This window comes from Ursus maritimus, unplaced genomic scaffold (assembly GCF_017311325.1).
Source record: "Ursus maritimus isolate PB19 unplaced genomic scaffold, ASM1731132v1 scaffold_6, whole genome shotgun sequence".
Taxonomy (NCBI): Eukaryota; Metazoa; Chordata; class Mammalia; order Carnivora; family Ursidae; genus Ursus; species Ursus maritimus.
The window spans coordinates 71,036,248-71,058,739 of record NW_024426774.1 but is presented as its reverse complement, the minus strand read 5'-3'; the positions used below and the strand labels follow the sequence as shown (position 1 = coordinate 71,058,739).

General features: G+C 48.6%; 1 protein-coding gene across 1 annotated transcript in view; it reads left to right on the top strand.

The window, feature by feature from the left end:
* PRKCE (protein kinase C epsilon) overlaps positions 1-22,492 on the top strand; it is a 512,271-nt gene that overhangs the window by 364,249 nt on the left and 125,530 nt on the right. The gene's annotated exons all lie outside the window — the stretch shown is intronic.

The window sequence follows — 22,492 nt, the reverse complement described above, 5'->3', positions numbered from 1 at the left end:
CGGGTCTGCCACTCTCTGTTTCTTTTCATGTTGCATTTGCTCATCCGAGCTTCCAGGTCCCCACACCCGATGTTCCAAACAATTGCTGCCACGTAAGCCTCACCTAGGCTGTCCCCTGGATCACTACTCACCATGTTTTCTGGCTGATTATTGACGCTTCATAATTATTAAAAACAAGAAACCAGGGTGGCCGTGTGGCTCCTGGGTAGAGAGCACACACTGTTCATCTCGGGTATCGAAGTTCATGCCCCACTCATGGGCATAGAGCTTACTTCAGACAAACAAACAAAACAAAGAACAAAAACAAAACCAGATTCCTTAAAAGAGCAAAGCAAATAAGCAACGTTCTGTTCCCAAGGGTCCACATTGGATCTTTGGATCAACTTCGCTTTGTCTTCGGAAGCCTGTTCTGGCTAATATTCTTCAAAGTATCTTTACTGTTATTTATCGTTTATTTCAGGGAGCTAGTGAAGGATGGCGTATCGATGGAGAGGACGAGCCCTCTGAGACTCCGAGACTCTGTACTTGCTTCCCCTCTGTGGCTCACGTTTGTGTAGCCAGGAGGGAGTATTACGGTCTCACCACCAGCGTACTCTGGGTTCTTTGACGGTCTCCACACGGCTGCTAGATTTATTCGTCCTCTACCTGAATTCGTTGTGGTTATGTTTTTGGGGCTGCGTACCTACGGGCCTGTCTGTTTCAGAATTGCCATATTTGACCTCCTGAGCGTGGGACCTTGACTGGGGCTAGTATCTCAGAAAATGTCACTTCTCAGCGCAGAGCAAAGTCCCCGAAGAGGCTAGTCCTGTGTCTCGAAAAATGTTCTTTTTGTGTTTTCTCTAAAGGTCGACACAGGGTCTGGCTCCCAGTGTGTGGGTGCCAGGGAGTCTTATACGAAGGGGCCTCGGAGGATGGCCAGGATGGTCCCTGGGAGGTGGAGGCTGGTGGGGATTCAGAGGGGTTTCCAGGCAAGAGGGCCCCGTAGCAAGCAGGTTGTGAAGGGGGGCAGCAGGCAGACCTGCGGTTAGGCAGGCTGCGCAGTAAGTGGAGACAGATGACAGTCGCCGGCCGTGTAACCGGTGAGCTGCTCACAACACTGCCCCGTCTGCGGCTCCCAGGTAGAATCACTTGGCCTACTTGAAAAACATCCGCTCCTGGCCTCACCTTGTAGTTTTGTTAAACTGAATCCCCCTGTGGTGGGGCCTGCAGGAGGCTCGAGGATAGCAGCCGACGACAGTCCAGGGACACTGCAGAGTGGCAAGAGTCCCACCCCTGGAGCTTTTTTTTTCTACATATTGGTAACAATCTTGGGGAAATGCAGGAATCGCCTCCAAGTCTCCCAAGCTGGAGTTGAGAAGTCTAAGTGAACTCTAGAAGAGATGGGTAAAATCCAAATGTAAGAATCTTGGCAAAGAATCCACAAGAAGGACTGCCTCTCAACACTGGAGGCGGGCAATGTATCCACTGTATATTGAACCCTTGCACTCTGAAAATTGCTTGACTTCCTGGATGCTGCACAACTTGACTAATCTCAATTTTAAATGTAGTTCAGACTTTACCCATATATCTAGGTCACACAGAGAAGCTCCATATGTATAGGAATGAGAAGTCTAACTGCTAATTAGGGTACTGTTTATATTTCCAGTATTCAAAATAAATCATTCACTGTAACTTGTCACATCTGACTTTTTGAAAAGTCGTTTCTGTTCATGAGTAAGGGAGCCGAGGTATTTGTTTCATACATAGGGCTGCATTCCTCAGGTCTTCAGGTTCATAGTAAGGAGCTCCATCTTGAGCATTTCTCTATATAGGTCCCAGTAATTATGCCATAAGACTTAATCCTAACAAATAATTACCTAAGACATACTAAACTTTCTGTGGTTGACTTTGAGTTTCAAAATGTCTGACTTCTGTATCACAGGTTACAATGTAATTTTGCTCAGCCTCCTTTCTAAAGAATCTCTTCACTTTTATTTTTGTTTCGGTTTTTTAAAAGATTGATTGATTGATTTTGGAACTAGAGCACAGCGTGGGGGGCTGAGGGAGAGGGCCTGACCCGGGGCTTGATCTCACGACCCTGAGATCATGACCTGAGCCGAAGCTCCAAGATTGGACGCTTAACCAAATGTGAGACCCAGGCACCCCTGTGTTTCATTTTTAATGTGAGTTATAGCTAAACTCCAAAGCTGACTACTACAAATACCAGCCGGCTGAAAGAAGTAGTTAATGTGAAAAGGAGAAGTCAGAAGTGGTGAGATGAGCAGTGTAGTAAGGGCCCATATCTGTGGTCTTCATAGCATGTGGACTCATCAAACCCTCTGGCTCAGAGGGGCCATAGCTTCGGTGAGCTGACCCACATTCTTCTGTCTCTGTAGTTCCCCCTTCCTGTTCACATTTTCCCCCACTTGGTCCCAAGAATAAGATTGCCCCTTTTTAAAAGTTCTTGCAAGGAAAGAAAACACTTTTTGATTGTTTACTGCCTAGATAAGTTGGGCTTTTTCAAAATGAACATTGGTAAGAAGAAACAAACAGAAGTAAACCAGGAGGGTTAGAGTTTGAGATTTCTGTTCCAGATCTAAATAAGGTCTAGTCACAGAGTGAAGGCCAGCGGGGCTTATGAGAATTGCCATGCCAGCCTGTAGTTCTTCTCCGTTTGCCTCTGGAGAACCAGGGCCACGAGCCTGCCACCCCCTTCTTCAAAGCAGAATATCCCCTCTTGGTCCTTCTATTTAATTCCAACCAGTGTCATGAGCGCCAGCACTGCACTGTTAAATAACCCAGGAGAGAAGAAGTCTTCTTCTCCACGGGGACTTCTGTTCATCTTAGACTATGCCAGAGGCAGGGTAGGGTTCACTCCTGGAAGCCCAGCTGCGAGAGACCCTCTCCTGCTTCTCCCAGATTAACCGTGTGGTTACTCCGGCCGACCATGGGCACTCTCCGTGGACACACCTCCACGGATAGGTGTTGCTAATAGTCAACACTTTACTTCTCCAGACATCTATGCCGACACAGCTGTATTGCGTGGGTAGCATTTTTAATAGAGAGGAAAATGGGTCATGTTTCAGAAACTGTAGTGGCCTCTCTGAGAATCCCATGCCTCTTCACCCCCTTCGAAAATTGTGATGGTTTCCTAGAGACCCTGTTGGTTTTATGGCTTCATTCTAAACTCCAAAGGCGACTTTCCATCAAATTAAACATGCGAAGTGGGGAAAGCTTTGTCAGGGGCCTTCGAGACACAGTCTTTGAAAGGTGTTCTGTAAATGGATATTGCACTGCTCCCTGTGCCAAAATCATATTAAATAAAACAGTTTCAGAATCTGTACTTTTACTGACCCAGAGCCCTCTTTCATCACAATTATGTCCTTAATCTGTTCTAGGATCATTGCCATAATCTTATCACTCTAATTATAGCCCCCAAAAATGTGAAATATATTTATATAACTCAGAGCTTGTTTGGACTTCTTATAGGCATGCTTATATGGCAAGAAGAACAATTTTCAGTCCAACAGTGGAGGTAAGAGTCATACTGCACGTTAGGTAATTATTCCAATTTCCTTTTTTTTTTTTAAAGTAACATTGAAAATGCTTCAGTTTGATATCTTTTTTTGAGATATTACATTTAAATTTTTAACCCAAGGGCAGTTACATAGTGTACCACTAAAGATATGTGGGTCTGAAAGTCATGTGTTGCCTGTAAGGCATTATGCTAAATCATTGAAACATCTGCCAAACTTCAGACCTATCAGTAAGAAAGAAGAGATCTGATGTGTGTGTATGGGTGCTGGGGATAGGGCGTGGGTGGGGGGGGCACAGGGCAGGGCTCTGGGGCAAACGCTGTGATAGCCTATCCGGGAGAAGTAAGGTGAAAGAGGGGGTTCTGTTATTTCTGAATTTGTTCCCCTGCATCTTCATCATGGAACTCCAGATGGAAGGAATCAGAAGGAATTGTACCTATGTCCATGAGTCATTACAGCTCTTATCAATTCGTCTGAAAATGTGGGGTGTTACTCTGAGTGAAATAGGAGCCCCTCCTTTATTCTTGCTGTATCATCTCCTGACAGATGCAGAATTCCAAAGGGGGCAGACCCCCTGGGTAGACAGCAGATGTGAGTGTCTGGGCCCATTGGCTTGGAGTGTCCTGAACACAGCAGCCAGGGGTGACATCAGGGCCTCTGTCCTCATTAGGACTTGAGGCCAGCTACCTCCTTAGACCTGAGGCCAGAATACACTTCTAAATCCTGTGTCCAGTTATGTGCAATAAATTCTGTCCCATGCAAAAGTATATAGACTGGGCCTCTGCATGACTTCGGGTCTAGAGGCTAAGAATTAGGAGAGAAGAGATGCGTGGTCCTTTGTAGTACGAATCTTCGGTACATCTTTGTTGACCGAATGAAATCTGGGCTGGTCCTCAGGCACTGATAATATTCTTAGTTTAGCAAGGATGAATCAGCTACCTGAAATAATGAAAGGGCACTTTAAGTCCCAGTCACATAACACAGTTTGTTAGAAAGCAGATGGCGATGGAATCTGGCCTGATGTCAGGGAGGGGTGTTCATCGAGGAGGCGAAATGGCAATGTTTGCATTGTGGGGCGGGCACTGGGGAAATGCTACAGGCCAGGGACCGGCACAAGTCAATGCTCGAAGGAAGATGTAAGCAGAGAGGGGGACGGTGAGGTAGTTGCAGGGTTAGTGATGAGTAGGAGGATACTCTCCTGGCCAGAGAGTGGGGAAGGAAGGAGGTTGGGAGTCAGTGGTTGGGACCAGATGACGGAGGGCAGTAGTTCCTGCGGTGAAAAAGCCAGCCTCGGATGACATGGGGCAAAAGCAGCTGCACTGGGCGAGTGCTCTTCTCAGAGACTGGCCCACAGGAACCACCTGTTTCAGTCAAAAGTCACCTGCTGAAGCAGAAGCTCCAGACTGAGTCCTGGGTGATTTTAACAAACCTTCAGGAGATTCTTCCCAATAAAGATCAGGAGACTCTCCACTTTGGCTTTCTTTGATACACATGTCACACTGAAAGATGGAAAAAGTGAGCTTACCATGTCGAAGTGTATTCTTTTATAATTAAAAATTTTAATTCAGCCTTCATTTTGGGTTCTTCTTGGTCAGGGCCATTTGCATAGCTGGCTGGAAATCTAAGCAGGAAGTGGGTGGAGGCTAGGCCCATTGTTCATCTCCGCGAGCAGCGGTGAGAGCGCGTGCCCTGGGGCTACCCCTTGGCCGGACACCCTTGGAATTCTTTGAAAATACCATCTTTAACTAGACTTGGATGGGATTCAAAAGGTTTCCACGTTCTCCGTTTATTTCAAGTAATAGGTGAACCTCAGTTAGGAAGTCCTGTTTCCAAGTGCAGATGCCAGCTAACAAGCAGCTCTCCAGAGCTCTCGAATTGGAGCCTGCCACTCCGAAGCTGCTTGCCTCCTTCCTAGTTCAGGAGGAAGGGCCATGCTCAACCACGGTTCTCTGCGCATTCTACCTAGGGTGGATTCTTCCCAGGGGGAGAGGTGTGCGACTGTCCACCGAACTATCTGAGGAGAGATGTGTGGCGTTTGTTTCTCCTGGAGCGCCTTCCTGGCCATATACCCCTCGTTGAAGCTTCGGCACAAGAGTTGGTTGAGCCAGATGAGCTGATGGCCAGGGCTCTCACTTGAGCTGTGAGCTTGTCTGAGAACACTTTGTGCCGTTTTCTAAAAATTCATTAGAAGCGATACACAGAATCTCCAGTGATTGGCAAACCAGAACACTTGAACTTGAGCAAGATTTTGTTGGAGGTTTGATAAAAACAACAGATAATCTGGTGACGCCGTGCTCTTTTTATCGTAAGTGATGAAGATCGTGGCTGGAACAGAATAGAGACAAAACAGGTTGCTGGAAGAGCATTTTGGGAGGTCACTGTGCCCTCGTCCCACTAGCAGGTTCCGGAGTTCACAGTGCCATGCTAATCTGTGCAAGGTCAAATGCTGGCACGGCACGTCCTGGACCTTGTGAGTTAGGGGTCACCACAGAGCTCACGCCATCAAGCACATTTTAGATGTTAAATATTTGAGAAGCTGTATCGTTTCAGAACACTGAAGTGGACGGGTCACGCTGAGCGAAATGTTAGTTGTTTTGCTCATTCAGAGCTTAACTCAAGTGGTTCCTTACTCCCCCTCTTCTTTTACTTCTTCGTCATTTATTTTTTAATGAAAGTGCTAAATGACTCAGAAGCAAAACATGGGAAAAAAATCTTTGAGAAGCTATCTTGTTAAAAATCCCATCAAGTGTTTCACTTTGATTGCTGATGTGCGACCTGCATCCTAGAAAGTTTGCTATCAGAGTACCAAAGCAAAGCCTGGAAAATTGAACTTGATTTCAAAATGCAATTCTTCTCTCTTGGTTTCACCAGAGACCACTGGAGTAGCTCATTAAATGTAAAAAGTGCTTTTGAAAATTGGAAGGAAGCAATGCATTTTAACTCTATCAACAGTCATAAAACCACTGACTTTTAACATAACTCCCACTTCTGCACAATGGGCAGAACTCCCACAGAACCGACCCATCTGCCCACTGCAGTGGTTTTAGATGTTTTGCTCAAGGGGCACGTGGGAAAATCCAGGACAATTAAGATGCACTTTTCTGTTCTTTCTCTGACTGCCAGCTATAAGGACTTCAGGAACGCTTACATGGTGATGATTCACTTGTGAGCCTCATTTTCCTCATCTGTGAAGATGGGGACATCATTCCTTACCTGCTTCATTCAGTCATTTGTCTTCAGGCTTGTTTAAAAAGCTCCCTAAGGTAGATTTGATAGTAAGATGGAAAATCCCGCCATGTGTTCTTTTTGTATTTTGTATTCCCCGTCAGTTTCCACTTCCCGGGGATTCCTCACCTCCAGCAGGGACCCACGTGGGATTCACTGCATTCAGCATCCCACCAGCACCCCTCTGCCAGCACCTCCACCAAACAGATGGCTTTCTGAGCAATGGCCTCACCTCAGCACAGAGATCGGGCGGGGGCAGGCTCACCTGGGGTCTTCGCCATCTGCCTGGTTGTCCTTGACCCTTCTCTTCCCCTCACCTTGACGCTTTCTCCAGGGAGAGGCGGGTGACCTCACCAAGTGATATGCTCTGCATGGCGGTTTGAGTGGTGGTGAAGGACCGGAGCATCGGCAGGGGGACCCTTCCCTTTGGGTAGGAAAAGCATTGGACTTTGAACCTAAAGGGCCTGGTCAGGGAACTCAGAGTCTTTTCCAACTGGGAAATTGTGCTTCTCCTGCAAGACCCAACTCAAAGTGGCTCTTGCCTTCTTGCGTCTCCTTCCCAGAGAATGCACTTTCCCTTTCACACCTCCACAGGAGCACAAGGCATAGAGGGTAGTAAGTTGAGCCTGTGTCCTCGGACTCTCCGAGTGATGCCTGATGTGTCCCGACCTGTATAGGAGGAACACGTTGAGGTTCTAAAAATGGGTTAGTTGGCTCTTCCTTGCAGTCTAGAGTCCCAAAAGACCTTCCTTAGAGTCCCCTGATAGAGAGGACTTGCCTTCGTCAGAGTTGGAAGGGCAGGAAAGAGGGGACAGAGGCCCTTCTGCACTGAGCTCGGTGCAGGAATGTCTGTCCAAGTCCATCCTTCCCTGGGGACTTCTACTCACCCTGTCCCTTGCCTGTTTAGACTCTCCAGGGGCCTCAGGGTTTCTGCAGAGAAGCTTTCAACCAGTGACTAGTTGCAGAATGGGCTTGGAGTATGATGGAACCGTGGCCCCTGGTTTAGTCTCACTCGCCTTCTTTCCAGTGCACACAATGCACACAGCCCAGCCCTCACTGGAGGCCTGCACAACTTCTAAGCTCTGTTGACTTAAAATGGTCTGAGGGTAAGGGCAAGATGGGCAGCATGTACCAGATTGGTGCAAAGCCCTTTACACACACATTTTTGCAATTCGTCAGACCAGAGTCCAGGCCTTGAGGAGCCATGCGCTTAAGCCTGAACTGTTCTGAGAAAATGCAGCTGGCCGGTCAAGAGCTGGAGCCGAGCCAGCTCGGAGGAAGTTACACCTACAAGTTTTATACCTGTTACAGGATACTACGTGGTTTGCTTGTAGCCGTGAGAAAGTACTCTCCCTTGATTCCACGTGGGTCACCAAGGGTTGAGGGACCTCACCTTCACTTTTCTGCTGTCAACTCTTCTAAGTCCCACCTAAGTCTAGAAAATATCTTAGTCTCCCTCATTGGTTTCCCTCCGCCAATTGCTCAGGCTTTGCCTCAGCTTAGCTCTTGAGGACAGAACCATTTCACGTTCTCGCGATTCATTTCTTGTGATTCCCCCTTCATGACTCCTACGCCCCTGGGGCAAGACCAGGCCCTTCAGCCCAGTGCTGACTAAGAGTGCCATCATCATGGCCAGTGAAGGCTGCAGGCGAGAGCAGGCCGTGACCGATGGGAAACTTGGAACCCGTAGTCTTGGGAGCTTGGCATTTCCTGCATTGGCCTCCTGCTGCTCCCTCAGCTGCCGTGTTCACGAGGAATTGGTTTAGGTGAGCTCATAGCCTGGGACACACACACCCCCAACTCTGTAAAGTCACTTTTCTTAAGTCGTGTTTACCTTTCACAAGAAAAGGAGCTGAAGCAGAAACCTTGAGAAGTACTGCCACAGGAGGCTCTAGCTCTGGTAATTTCTGAGGAGCAGTTTTGTGATTGTTGAGTTTATGCAATTTAAGTCCAACAGTCTTCCTTCTAATCCCCAAGCCGTGAAAGCTGTCTGAGCGCTCCTTGCTGGGGGCGATCCCTGCATGCTTGTACTGGGGCACACCTCGCCCTGGGTCCTGCTCTGAAGCGGTGTCTCATTTCTGTAATCGCTCAAGCTTAATGGCTCTCAGCCTTGTGGGTTGCAGTGGAGAGAAAGCATTATTTCTGGTCTTTTGGTGCCCTTTCCTGCCTTCCCGCCTCCTCTCTGTCCTCCCACTCCCTTGTGAGCTGAATGGATTATAAAGGCTAGGTGTGACCTTGGGGATTGGGAAGGCTTTGCATTTCAAGGGTTGGTTTCCCTGCCCTCCTTCCCCAGCACTTGGCCCCTGGGGGAAAGGTTTGCTGGGGGCAATTTCAAGGACACTGCCACTGTGACCTAGAGAACATGACTTGGTAGATCTTTGGTGGTTTGTTGTTGTTGTTGTTTTTGAGACTTTATTTATTTGAGAGAGAGAGAGATGGAGCATGAGTAGGAGTGGGAGAGAGAAGGAGAAGCGGCTTCCCTGCTGAGCAGGGAGCCCAACGTGGGGCTCGATCCAGGACCTTGGGATCATGGTCTGAGCTGAAGGTAGATGCTTAACTGACTGAATCACGGCGCCCCAGATCTTTGGTTGTTTTTGTTTTGGTTTGGTTTGGTTTGGTTTCCACCATGTCCCGGGAGTAATTTGGGGAGTAAGCCGGCACATTTTGGATATGCCTTCTTCCATTTCTCTCTCTCTCTGTTTTTAATCAAAGCCTCACCCTTCTTCCTGGAAAAGAAAAACAAAACAAACGAAAACCAAAACAGTGATTTTTTCTCAGTGCCCGCCATGGGTAGAAGCACTACCCTGTGCCGTCAACTGAGAAGTCGAGAAGGCCCTGATCCGTAATGGTCCTCTTCTCTGCTCACCTCTCTGCACTTCCGTCCTGTGCCGGATGGGAGAGGAAGGGGAGTGACCCATCTGTGTGTGTGTCATGTCAGGTTGGATGCTGCTTTCTTAGGCCAGCCCTGCACCAAATAAATCCTGGGATTTCATGTCTCTCCTGCAGACCTGCGAAGCTGTAGTAGAATTCTCTTTGCTATCACGATCCTCAAAACACCTCCAGCTCCTGTCCTTTGTGCTCGTGATAGCAAAAATCGATCGTGTCTGCAGGAAAATCAGAAGTTATTGGGCTGGCTGCATCCAACCTGACACTCTCTCCCATCCTGTGGCGGCTCGCAAACGATGCTGGTTTCGTTTGTTGATGAAAACCAACAGGCCAAGCAAGCAAGCTGGCTCTGAGCCTCGTCGGATCGAGCCCCGTTGAAGCCACTCGGCTGAAGAAGTCGCTTCTCCTTCTCCTCCCCTCTCCTGCTGCCTTTCTCCAGCTCACATCAGTGGCTGTTTAACAATGAAAAGATCTACCAGTATAAGCTGTTCTCTCTGAATGCAGTGGCAGTGTTTGAGCCCTTTGGTGGAACCTCCCCGAGGACGTGCTGAAGGAGGAACGAGATGGCATCATTCAGCTACGGAGGTGGAAGGAAGCGAGCTGAGAAAATGCTAACAGGCGTTACAAAATGGTGCACACCGTTTCGGAAGCATGACCCCAGCCCCCAATGCAGACGCCAGCAAGGAAAAGCCAGGCCAGCACTACGGCTGAGGAGAAGACTGTTGCATGGCTCAGCCTCTACTTCCTCAAAATAACGGCTACTCTCGGGAGTTTCCACTGCTTCGGCACTGGCGTGAAAATCTGCGGCAGAAAATGACTTTCCCGTGAGCTGCAGCAGCTGGTAACAGCCCCCTGGATCGGAGACCACATCGTCCTCACGCGAAAGACTGGCCGCCCTACGCCTCGGCTGCATGGCACTACTGGAAAAGAGCCCCGGGGGCGGATGAAGATCTGAAAATGAATCGCGAAGGCGCGACAACAACAGCGGAGAAAAACGGAAGATCAAATGATAGTGTAGAAGGATTGACAACAGAGACGAGAGGTAGTCCTTGCGGTGACACGTGGAATCAGGGAGAGGCTACTCGCGACTGCTAGGCAAGCAACAGTAGCAAAACACACAGTGCTAACATCCCGGCGGCTGCTCAGCGTACTACTGGTAAGCAGTCTGGCTCTGTGCAAATGTGGATGTGCACCAATCTGACCCCATCTGCCCACACCTTAATCAGCAGGCTTAGAGGGTGCGGGCTTCAGTGACTTTGAGCTTCCATTGTGTGACTGGAGAAAGGCTGGTGGCGCATAAGCAGGGGCCTCGGTTCCCATCTGCTCAAGCCCATTCGCAGTCACTGATTTGAAAACTTTACTGGCCCTGAGCCTGGTAATAGGGCGAGAAATGCAGGTGGTTGTATTCGAGCGCGGCTCTATCTGCCCTTCCAACTACGGCTGTGGTCTGTATATCGGGGAAGATATTTCTGACTGCAGCTATTTTATTATCATCGAGCGTCGCGAGAGTCGTGATATTCCTGTGTATTGAAGGTGTGGCATTGGTGTACCGAAGGCTATTCCCGATGATTGCCTACTGCTCGATCTTCACCGCGAAAGAACTGCATGCGAAGCCTGCTTCGGGTCGAGGTGAGGAAGAAGGTCAGTGGCGACGGTACCCCGCCCGACGGAGTTGAACCGTAACCATCTGTTTATTGGGGTGACGAGATGCTGAGTGATCGGAGAATGAAAACGGCGACTCAAATGCAAAAGCGTGGCGGGCACCAGACTGAACGGAAACAGGTGATGTCCCCATTTCTGAAAATGAGCTCCATCGACAGTCGAAGAAGAAAAGAACGAAAATAGACGCGGTGTCTAGCGCGATGCCCTGGCGATGAGTTCTGCCCGTGGACCGCCAAAGTCATTGGACCTCAGCCGTGCATGTTAACCCTTCACGCACCCTTTGGCTTGCCAGTCGAAGTTCAGGCTTGGTATGGGCACAACTTTACGAATAAATAAACGTAAGTGGTGATGGTAGGTAGCACTGCTCGGAATTTTTTCCCCCATGCAATCTGGCACTTTCGTCAAAAAAAACAAATGATTAATGAATAAAGAGGGGAAAGAACCACTGTTAAAGCTTCTGGATGAGCAAGGCTGGCCAGCTATCAGTGTGACCCGTCCCTTTGTTGGCGTATAATATTTGGCATCTAAATATGATAACGATGTGTGACGACACCTGGCAAATTCTCGAGATGCCAGTGCCCGATGACTGCACTGTGCTCGGCATGTGAACCTTTGGAGAAGGCCTGTTTTCTCAAATAGCGCGCCTGTTTGCCCTATTGCTGTTCCGGTAACAATAAAACTGCGTCGCGTCATCTGTTGACCCATCAACCTGTCTGGTTTGCTGGCCAACTGAGATTCTGCTGCTCATTTTCTGCCAATTACAGAAAGCGGTGGCAAATCGGTGGCCATGCTCGTCTGGCTTGTATCTTGTGCGCTGCTCTAACCGGAGTGTCGGCCGGGGGCTGTCTCCGGGCTGCCACCTCGAGCCCCGTGTCAGCACCTCACTGCTGGGGCGGACACTCGGGAAAGCGGGCGGCGTGGCCACTACTCGGCTGGTGGAGAAGGAAGGCAGCTTTGGCTGGGCGAGCCGCGGGAAAACTCTGGAAGCTGTCTACACTAGGCGAGACTTCTAGCCGAGGACTATGACCACTTTGAAATGAAGTGGAGACTGAATCCCATCAAATGGGCCAGCACTCAGCGAGAGGCGAGAAGTACGCAGCACTGCGGACTCCAGCCAATACGCTGACAGAGCAAATGGCTGGTCAAATTTTTAATTGCTCAAAGAGCTACACTCGACGTCTTCCATCTTTCAGTGGCGTGTTGGCTCAAAGAGAGAAGGTGAGAGTCTCCGTTTCGGCAGTCTTCCTGGAAGCTATCTGCCCAGGCAGGCTCGGCAGGCACGACCTGAAGCAGTGATTCTGGCGGGCCAGTCTCTCGAGCATGCGCGCCCCCATGGGCTGGCTGCCGCGGGGAGGCTCACACCTCGTGCTCTGACCGAATATCCTCACTCGTCTGCTGCAACCTGCCGTCTCTATGCTCTAGCGACATGACGCAACGTTGATCGTATTATCTCTAGCTCTGTATTATTTACTATGGAAGCCTCCTGACTATCGTGGGCAGATTCAATAAACTTTTCTCCCTGGCTGAAGCACATTGTTATGTGATGGGACAAGTAACCCTTTCATTTAAACCCTTGCTAAATAAGTATCGGTGGAGACAATTTCCTCATTACTCGTAAAAAATGTACGGCGTGCCCTGCTATGATGCTGCCTCTGGGCAGTTTTGCAGGCGTCAATCCTGCTGCGTGGGACGAAACTGACCCGCATGGCTGTGTTCAGGATGATACGTGCGACACTCAGGCTCTAGGCAGCTGACTCGAGTCTGGCGAAGACTGATGTCGCCTGACAATGTTCGGTACTCCAACCAACCCCAGACATCGCGACTCTGTCTGAGTCTGCCCCACAGAGTACTGCGTCTGTCGGGAAGGTGATGCGGCAGGCAGGAGGGGGCTCCACTGGTAGCACGACCTGGGCCGAGTGGAAACGTGACAGAAACAAATTCGCACATTCCTTCCATCTGGGTTCCCGCGATGGCGTGCGGCCCTCTGCTGCCGGTGAGCCATCTGCCAGCAAATAATTTGCCCTTCTCCCAGCACCCAACCAGATGTAACTCTTTGGTCTGGTTTGAATATTTATGGAGCTAATGCCACGGGCTGGCTCGCCACATCGCCAGTGAAATTTCTTATGTGTATTAAGAAGGCAAATGCTGTATCTCAAAAAGGTATCAGCTGAGCATTTGTGTTACTTTTAAAAAGGAAATGAAGACGAACCACTGCGTGTCGAAAAGTATTTTACCATATATATGCTAAAAGTCAAACAACTCTGGTCTGGCATATTTCACATTTTTTGAGGGCCTAACAAGTGATAGATACAGCAACAGCTAAACGAATATGATATGATGAAAGGGCTTCTGGGCCTCGTAAAGTACAGATGAAAACTTTGTTTTAACATGGAGACACGAAGCGTAATATCCCCTGACTGAGGCTACCCTCCTACTTTCCCTTTAACATTTGGATGGAAGCAGCGAGATGAATGAAACCGCTCGCTAACAGATCTCTTGAAACCATCTGTTCGAAGAGTGTGGGGATTCGAGCAACCGACGCCGACAGCAAGATGAAAATCAAAGTGTTAGAACAGCACGGTGATGATCTGAGTAATGTCGAGTGGTTAGGAGTAGCCTGGCATAGTCTAAGATAATGGCCCCCGCTCTTCTTCTCTGGGTTGTTTGGCACAGTGCGGTGTAATAAATAGAAGGACAGAAGAAGATATCTGAGTGTACTCCAAGGAGAAACTGCAGGCTCATGGCCCAGCGCTGCTGGGCCTGTTGGGTGCGGGTCGCTCAAACTCTAACTCTGTTTACTTTCTATTTGTTCCCTTTGCCTGGTGATCGACTGGCTTAGCTAGGCGGTAAACAATCAAAAAGCGGTACTCTTTCGCAATAGAAGGCAAGCGGATGACGAAAATATTGAGCAGGAAGAACCGGGAACGAAATGAGGTCACCATGCAACACGAAGGGGTGGTCACATATATGGTGAATATTTCACTGCTCGTCTGGTGACTACTCCTTTTCTCGGCCGGCTAACCTTTTTGAGGTTGTATAACTCACATTAAATGGCTAGGGTGCTGCAGATCTCTGGTGCGTCAACTGCTGATTTCGAGCTTTCGAAGATCTGGTGGGCCGGACTCTACAGTATACAGCCTCAGTCAATCAATGCTTTAAGCGAAACAAAACTAAAAGTGAATAGCAGGAAGGCTGATAAATTACATTGACTGTGATACTGAAAGCTTTCAAGTCAACCACCCACGGCTGTTGGGTAAATCTTATGGCGCAGTACTGGGACTATGATAACAGGTGGAGATACACTGGCTGAACCTGGCAATCATGAACAGCGACTTTTCAAAAGTCGGGATGTGTTATTACGACGAATGTTATTTTGAATACTGAAGTACCAAACAGTACCCTATTGGCTGCCTTCATTCTGTACGCGAACCCAGATACTCTGAACTGTTAAAAATTGGTTGCAAGCATCGAAATCGCTGTTCAGAGGTGCTGGGGGCCTGGTGAGGGGCGTGCCACCCCGGTCGCGCCGATTTTCTTCTTTACGAAGTTCGCTCACAAAGTGCAGCAGCTTTGGGAAACGGAAGCGAACTTCCCCGTTATTACTGAAGCCGGACTTTCTTGCCATTACGTGACCATGGACTGTCCGTGATTTGCGCGTCACAAAATTCGGCACCGGCAAAACAAAGCGCGGTGGCTTCGAAGCAGGTATACCTGGGAAGCGAACGACTTGTTTCTTTCCGCACCGGTCTGCTGCTGCTACGGGGCTCTGTGGGCTCTGCTGTAGTGCCCCCAATCTCATTTGTATCGACCTGGTTAATTCCTGTTGCGGTGTGATGGAACTCGAAAGAAGACCCTCTTTTTGCCAGACTTACTGGATGGAGATATCTGGCACTGGCTGTGTCCCCATCAGAACATGGCAATTCTGAAACAGCTTTGAGGCTGTCGGCAGCCCAAAACATGCAATCAGTGAAGGGCTGAGCTAAACTAGAGATGCCCGTGGAGGCGTAACCCAATGGCAGTATTGAACTACAACTCGGCAGCTGCGAACCACAGGCAAAAGCAGCTACGTCAGTCTCGAACCTCGTCTCATCGTATCGTCGCCACGAGCAAGCGATAATAACTGGCAAATCAAATCAATGTGTTTGGCTATTTTTATTTTTGCTCTTTAAATGCTGTTTGTTTTTGTTAACTGTTTTGTTTGGGCTGATGCGAGAAGTAAGCTCTAGCCTTATGATGAACCATGATGTTTGGCACGGTATTGTATACCTGCTGTTTACAACATGAATAATAAGGTGGGGCTGCGATGACATTATTCGGTCGATGAATTTCAAGCTTCCTGGCTCTACCTTTCTCGTAGAAAACGTGGGATGGCATTCAGCGAAGAAGGCAACAAAAATCGTAACGTATGACGAACTTCGATCTTCGACTATCCTCAAACGCAACTTATTGGACCCACTGTTCTTTCATTTGCGAATAGGCCTTTCAGGGGCTAACAACGCGTCCATGTCGTTATAACAATAGCACCACGGCACAAAGCGTGAAAAGTAAACAAATCGCATTAAAAATCAAATACCGACTGCTCCCAAGCTGTTCAGTGAAGTAAACGACTTATCATTTTTAAGCTAGTGTAATGGGGTAAACATTACTCACGAAAATATCTGGAAAATATTGTTCTGTGTGAGACATATGTATTTAAAGGAGAAGTAACTCCGCATTCGTATCTTTCAGGCATTTTTCTTATCGCCAGTTCGATGTCTGAGGAGGTAGAAGGCAGGGACGTGAATAGGCATTTCGGCTGCGAAGTCTAAGTTGACATCGCAGCTGTTTGCCACGACAGCCGTGGCTATAGTAAACTGTATTGATAAAGACAAACACAAGCTGCTCACTGTACGATGGTCTGGGGGCTTTTCCCCTGTTTAATTCAATAATCCACTGCTCAGGCCCCTGCTGCCAGACCGACATTCACTCCCTTGATCTGAGGCTCAGATTTATACCGTAGATTTTCTTTAAAGAAGGAATTTTGAAATAACATGTGGCCTCTTTATTTTTCTCGAGGCCCATACCAGTATGGTATCCAACAAGAGATAGTATATGGAAGGTCGCCCATTGACACCACGCCCAACTGCCCGATACGGCTGACGCCAGAAGACTGGCGATGACAGCGGAGCACCGGACATCTTCAGCTCATGCGTGATGCCATTCTTTCAGCAATACCGGGATAGCAACAGCATGGGCGTGGCGAGCTGACTGACTTACGCTAATGCGGCGATGAGCACCAACAGTGACCAATAACCTGCTCCCGTATTTTTGGGCGAAATGGGCCCCCGAGTTTGGCTGTTTGTCCAAGGTGATCAACCGACACCAAACCAGGTCACAGAAGCTGGCTGTCTGCGATCATTTCCTTTGCACAGAGTGAGGACGACCGTGTTAGGCTCCGCTTCCTGGGCCTCTTATCCTGACACCGTCTGATCTGGCCGAGACTGTTCTGAGCTGGTGACTGAACAGTGGCTTGACATACAGGTTTTGAAGTTGTGTTTGGGCGACCAGGCTTCGACCAGAGCCAGTCTGCTCTTTCTTTCCACGAGTGGCGAATAAAACAATACTCGCTATGTGTTACCAACAAGATGTCGGCGATGTGTGTTGGCATCGTCTCTGAAACTGCTGGCGGTAATCGGCTCATTGCCAGTCATTTGTGGCTGAGCCGTGGAGGAAAGGCGGGCGGTCTCAGGGTTGGCATGAGAGCCTGCTGTGACTTTGAGTCACTATGCAGGTGCTCGCATGCCAGCACAGTCCCGAAACCCGGCAGCTTCATGGCCACCCCCTTCCTGTGGTTGATGGTTCAAAGGCATTCCTGCGAACCTCAGGCTGTGTCTGGGGAGGCTGTCTGGCGGAGAGAGGCTTACAGACTGTGCCTATTGAAGACCAGTCATCGGTCTGAGAAAGAGATGATCATGGCTGGATGACAGATACGAAAAACTCTGGGGCTGAAGGAACAGAAGAACATAATTTCCATGGACACCCCACAACGTTTTCTGCCGTCTGGCCCTACGGCCTCCTGCGGAGTTCGTATCTCACCTTTCTGAGGCATCTCGGCTTATTTCAGCTCCTATCCGCTGCTCTGTCGTAAGCGCTACGTGGTGAAACCTTCCCCTTGAAGAAATATACTGGTGTTTAAGCGTGCCTTCTAACACCTAACGGCACCGCATTATGTGACTAGGACTGGCACTACTGGGGAGACAGACCACCAACTCTCCGGCTTCCGCCAACACTGGCTCCTTCCGTACCATGCTGACACTGTTCTGGAAATCTTGAGACAGCTCACCTTTGACCCCACTGGTCTCGAACTCTCAGGCAAATGTTGCTACTGATGATCATTATCGAGAATACTGTCTTGCTCGGGCCCTACGAGCTCTACTCATAGCTCCCTTGCTGTTATTTGGTTTTATTTTGGGGGCCTGTTTATTTGGAAGAAGGAGATATAGCTGAATAGATGAGAGAAGCAGGCTTCCCCGCTGAGCTGTGAGAACCGATCCCAACGCTGGATGCCTGACAAGGAAGCGGCAGCTCGGCCACCAGGGTCGGTTTCATTTAAACCAATGGGCCACGGCCATGTTGTGTTACCTTTGTGTATGCCAGTATGACGCCGCCAACACCCAGTTTTCCTTCAAGCACACTACCCATCGCGACTACTCCCGATCACCTCCTGAAAGCCCTCGATTCCCGGAAATCCTGGTCTCTCGTGGACTTCATCCCCCTTTATCTTCTTCCTTTCAGCGACTCTTCGCGCGTGTTCGTGGTGAAACTCGACTGATAATTGACGCTTTCTCTTTCTTGACTTCAGCTCCTTCGGTGTCCATCCATGTTGCCATGTTAGTGTATATGGACCGCTACACCATCCCATTAGACGACCGATGGGCATGCCGACTCGCTGGCAATGCTGCTATATTGAAGTTTGGGGTAAACCCGACATTGTGTTTGGATCAGCGGGAAGCCTTCGGCCTGTGGACACCCACTGATGGCAGCACTGTGAGGATCCCCTTCTCCATCCCTGCCCAATACCATTCTACTGGCTGGTATCTCAGGTGGACTGGGCTGATGACAATGTTCTGGCTTCGTGGAAGCTATCTTCTGCCATTTGATTTGATATTGTTCTCATGTGACGAATTTAACAGCAGACAACTGAATACCGATCTTCGCTCTGGCGGTGTCGACTACGCCCATTCCATGGAGCTGCACACTGTAGTTTTTGACTGTTTTCATGACGTACTGGCTTCTTTATGCGATGGTCTGAAATTCATTTTTCTTTGTTTATAGCGCCTTTGGAGATGTGTCGTAAGAGTTGTTGTGTATGTCAGGAGCTGAGCCGTCCTAGTGATGAATTTGTGCCACATTGAATCTTTCATCCATTGTGTATATATAATTATTTTCCCAAGCATTGTAACTGTCTTTGGATGTTCTAACTGTCATGGTGCCCAGGCGAGGGTCCTTTCTGGGTTGCTAACGTGTTCCGATGATCTATGTACTGTGCCGGTACCGCAGCTTATGAAATCCTGCGTATGTGATGCCCCAGCACTACCGGCAATTCCTTGGCGTTGAACACCTGGTCTGGCTGACAAGAATCAGGTATCCACATCTGAATGGAGACCTCTGCGAAATTGATTCAACCTATGAAACTCGTGACAGATCATATCGGCAAGGTCGAAACCGATCCATTGATGCGAGCGACAAAATGGCATCTACGTTAGTGCTCGAAGTGCGAGGTACGTCCTGTCTCATTAAGCAATCTGTGGCAGCTATCATGCTCAATGGGAAAAGCTGAAAGTCTCGCAGTCGAGGCCGACGGATACTCGCAAATATCAACATGTACTAGGGGATGCGCGGCAACGATCGGCCAAAACTTGTCGGAAATCGGCAAGAAAAAGAAATCAGTACAAACGCGGTATGATGTAATGGCCCAGCTCCGCCCCCAACTGCAGAGCATGAGTATTCTGTGGAAAATCGATAACGAAATCGCATTCTTGCGGTGTGGTTTAGAAGAAGGAAGGCCAGGAGATCGATAAGCTAAGGACAAAAGTATATGTTATCTCGAATTAACTTTGCTAGAGATGGCTGTGCCTGAGTAACTCTTGGTACGATGAATTACAAGGAAGACATCCCGTGTCGTGATAAACATCGGACTAACTTCCGCAATTTTCAATCTTATCGTTTCGGGGCTAACAAACGGCCATGATTTGTATTGGGTGGCTTCAGTGTGGCAGCTTTCTACTTGAATGTAGGGCGGGAACTACGCTGCTGATCGGCGCAGGGCGTGTAACAGACGCATATGAGGACTGAAGGTATTCTATCGGGGCCCGGTGACTTCTGCTGTAGCCGGTGCTAGCCACGCTGCGTGTAAAATACACATGTTATTTAATGTAATAAATATAAACAAATATTTGTTATACACCAATATGCACTACGTTTCCCCAGGCTCAGACAGTATTCAGGTGGGAGGTACTGGTCTCAGAGACAGTCTGAGCCAAGTAGGAAGAATGAGGGCAAGCCAGCTCCGGTAACCGACCAACTGACATCCTTCAGCCGAATTTGAGTCTAGCCTCCTACGAAAAGGACCTTTCATTGGCTATCAGGCTGGCGCAGCTCCTGATCGGGGGAGGCTCGTCGGGGTCCCGGCTACTGCATCTGCTGAAAGAACCGAGGGCTGGTCACTGAAACAGCCAGCCTACTCTACTTGCCCACATGGAAGATGACTCTGTGAGAAGTCTACAACCACGAAAACGCATCGGCTCAGCTTTATTCTGATATTTCCACAGAAATACCAAAGGCGCACGCCCGATGAGTGTGATGAGTGCTGTAGTGCGCCGGATGGTCATACGATTTTATTGAGCGATGAAGACGGGCGACTGGTAAGGCCTTCGGCGCTCAATTGCTGTGATCTGGCTACTCTAACATTTCTGTGATATCAGACTTCGCCCCTACAGAAGGCCAAGATCACGCATGAGAACTATCGTATGAATAGGCAACAAATGTGCGATCAGAACATGTTGTCAACGAGCCAGGCTACTGCCCCCAGTCGACATTTTGTATGTGCCTGGCGCAATGCTAGAACTCTGCAACCGCCCTCGGGTAGGCGGGCTCGATAGTACGGCACCGGCTCCTGGATCCTGTCCCGAACGCCACGCCCTGCTCGGAGACCCTCAAGCCATGGGCGGTGAGAGGGATGTGAGACCCCTCGAGGTGAAGTCTGTGCGAAAAGGCATGATACTGTAATGGGCCAGGTAGTTGTTGATCACTACATTTACAATGGCTGGAGAACCTCTGACCGGAAGCATGATACCAATCACCACTTCGCGGCGTGCAGGCTACCATCACTGCGAGGATGCTGCTGAGGCACGGGCTATTTTTCACTGGGTCACGGTGGAGAAGACCTTTGATCTTATTCAGATGAAGAAAACGTGGAGGTTCAAGCCCCCGGCGGCTTCAGTTCATAAGAACCGAAACGTCAAGCTTCAGGCTACCTGGGGAGAAGAACTGCGTGACAATATTGCTGCTACCGTCGTCAGATGCCAATACCGAAGACCAAGGGCCAGGCCGCTCTCGAGACAAACTCTTGCTGCGATGACTGCTGACTATACAGAGAAAGCTTTCGGCCGAACTGAAGTCATGATTAAGAGTCTGGAGGAGGATCGCTCCGGCCATGCGAGGCTGCCACGCAGAGCTAATTTCGAAATACTCGACTTTCTAAAATACCAACTCTACTCCTTTGCCTGTTCTGTAACTACTGCTAGGATATACAAAATAAAGGACCAGCAGATCATCAAGGACGAAAGCGGGACCAGCAAGAAGTCCCAACTCCACAACTCCCTTCCAAGATACCCTCATTCTAGCTGCTCCACGAATTCCTTTATCATTTTGCGGCTGGAGCATACAGCTTAACTCATTATTGCCATATGTGTGCTCTGCTCATTTGCGTTCAGTGCTTCTCCCAGACTGTGGTTGTTCCTGACGTAACTAAGGTATGCACAGCGAGGCCCAAGCATTCCACCAGGTAGCAGAAAAGTACTGGCTTCCTGACCAATCATTCTCTCACTTCATTTTCCATGCCTCGGCTCTCATTTATAAATGGAGATGACGCTGATTCCTCGCAAGCGGCCAGCAATTTATGTTGAGGATAAGCAGCATAAGAGCGTTGGCTGCCCAGCGCAGGACCGACGGCGACGAGTTGTGCAGGCCCCATCATCGATATACGAATAGTTTGTTGCCTTACAAACAGGCAACTTTGTATTTACTTTTGTAATAATACACAGCGCAGTAGAGGCTGTGCCCGGTTACTGAGCCAAGCACAGTTTCTGTTTTTGTGCTCTGGCAGTCATGTTGGAAAGAAGCGACTGATGCCAGGTGGGCGCCCGTGGCGAAAAGCCCCTGCCTTTCCCGGTAATACATGTGTCAAGTTTCATTCTTTTGCATGTAGCTGTCCAATTTTCCCAGCACCATTTATTGAAGAGACTGTCTTTTTTCGACCCGATGTTTTTTCCTGCTTTATCAAAGATTAGTTGCCCAAAGAGCCGAGTATCCATTTCTGAGTTCTCTATTCTGTTCCATTGGTATATTTGTCTGTTTTTGTGCCAGTACCATGCTGTCTTGGTGATCACAGCTTTGTAGTACAGCTTGAAATCTGGCATTGTGATGCCCCCAGCTTTGTTTTTCCTTTTCAACAATTCCTTGGTGATTTGGGGCCTTTTCTGGTTCCACACAAATTAAAGGGCTGTTTGTTCCAGTTCTTTGAAAAATGTCATTGGTATTTTGATCTGAATGGCATTGAAAGTGTAGATTGCTCTGGGTAGCATGGACATTTAACTATGTTAACTCTTCCAATGCATGAGCATGGAATATTTTTCCATCTTTTTGTGTCTTCTTCAATGTCTTTCCATTTTTCCATCTTTTTGTGTCTTCTTCAATGTCTTTCCATCTTTTTGTGTCTTCTTCAATGTCTTTCAAGAGTGATTTGTAGTTTCTATAATATAGATCCTTTACGTCTCTAGTTAAGTTAATTCCGAGATAACATATAATTTTTGGTCCTATTGTAAACGGAATCGATTCCCTAATTTCTCTTTCTTCAGTCTCATTGTTCGTGTATAGAAATGCAGCTGATTTCTGAGCATTGATTTTGTATCCCACCACATTACTGAATTGCTCTATAAGTTCTA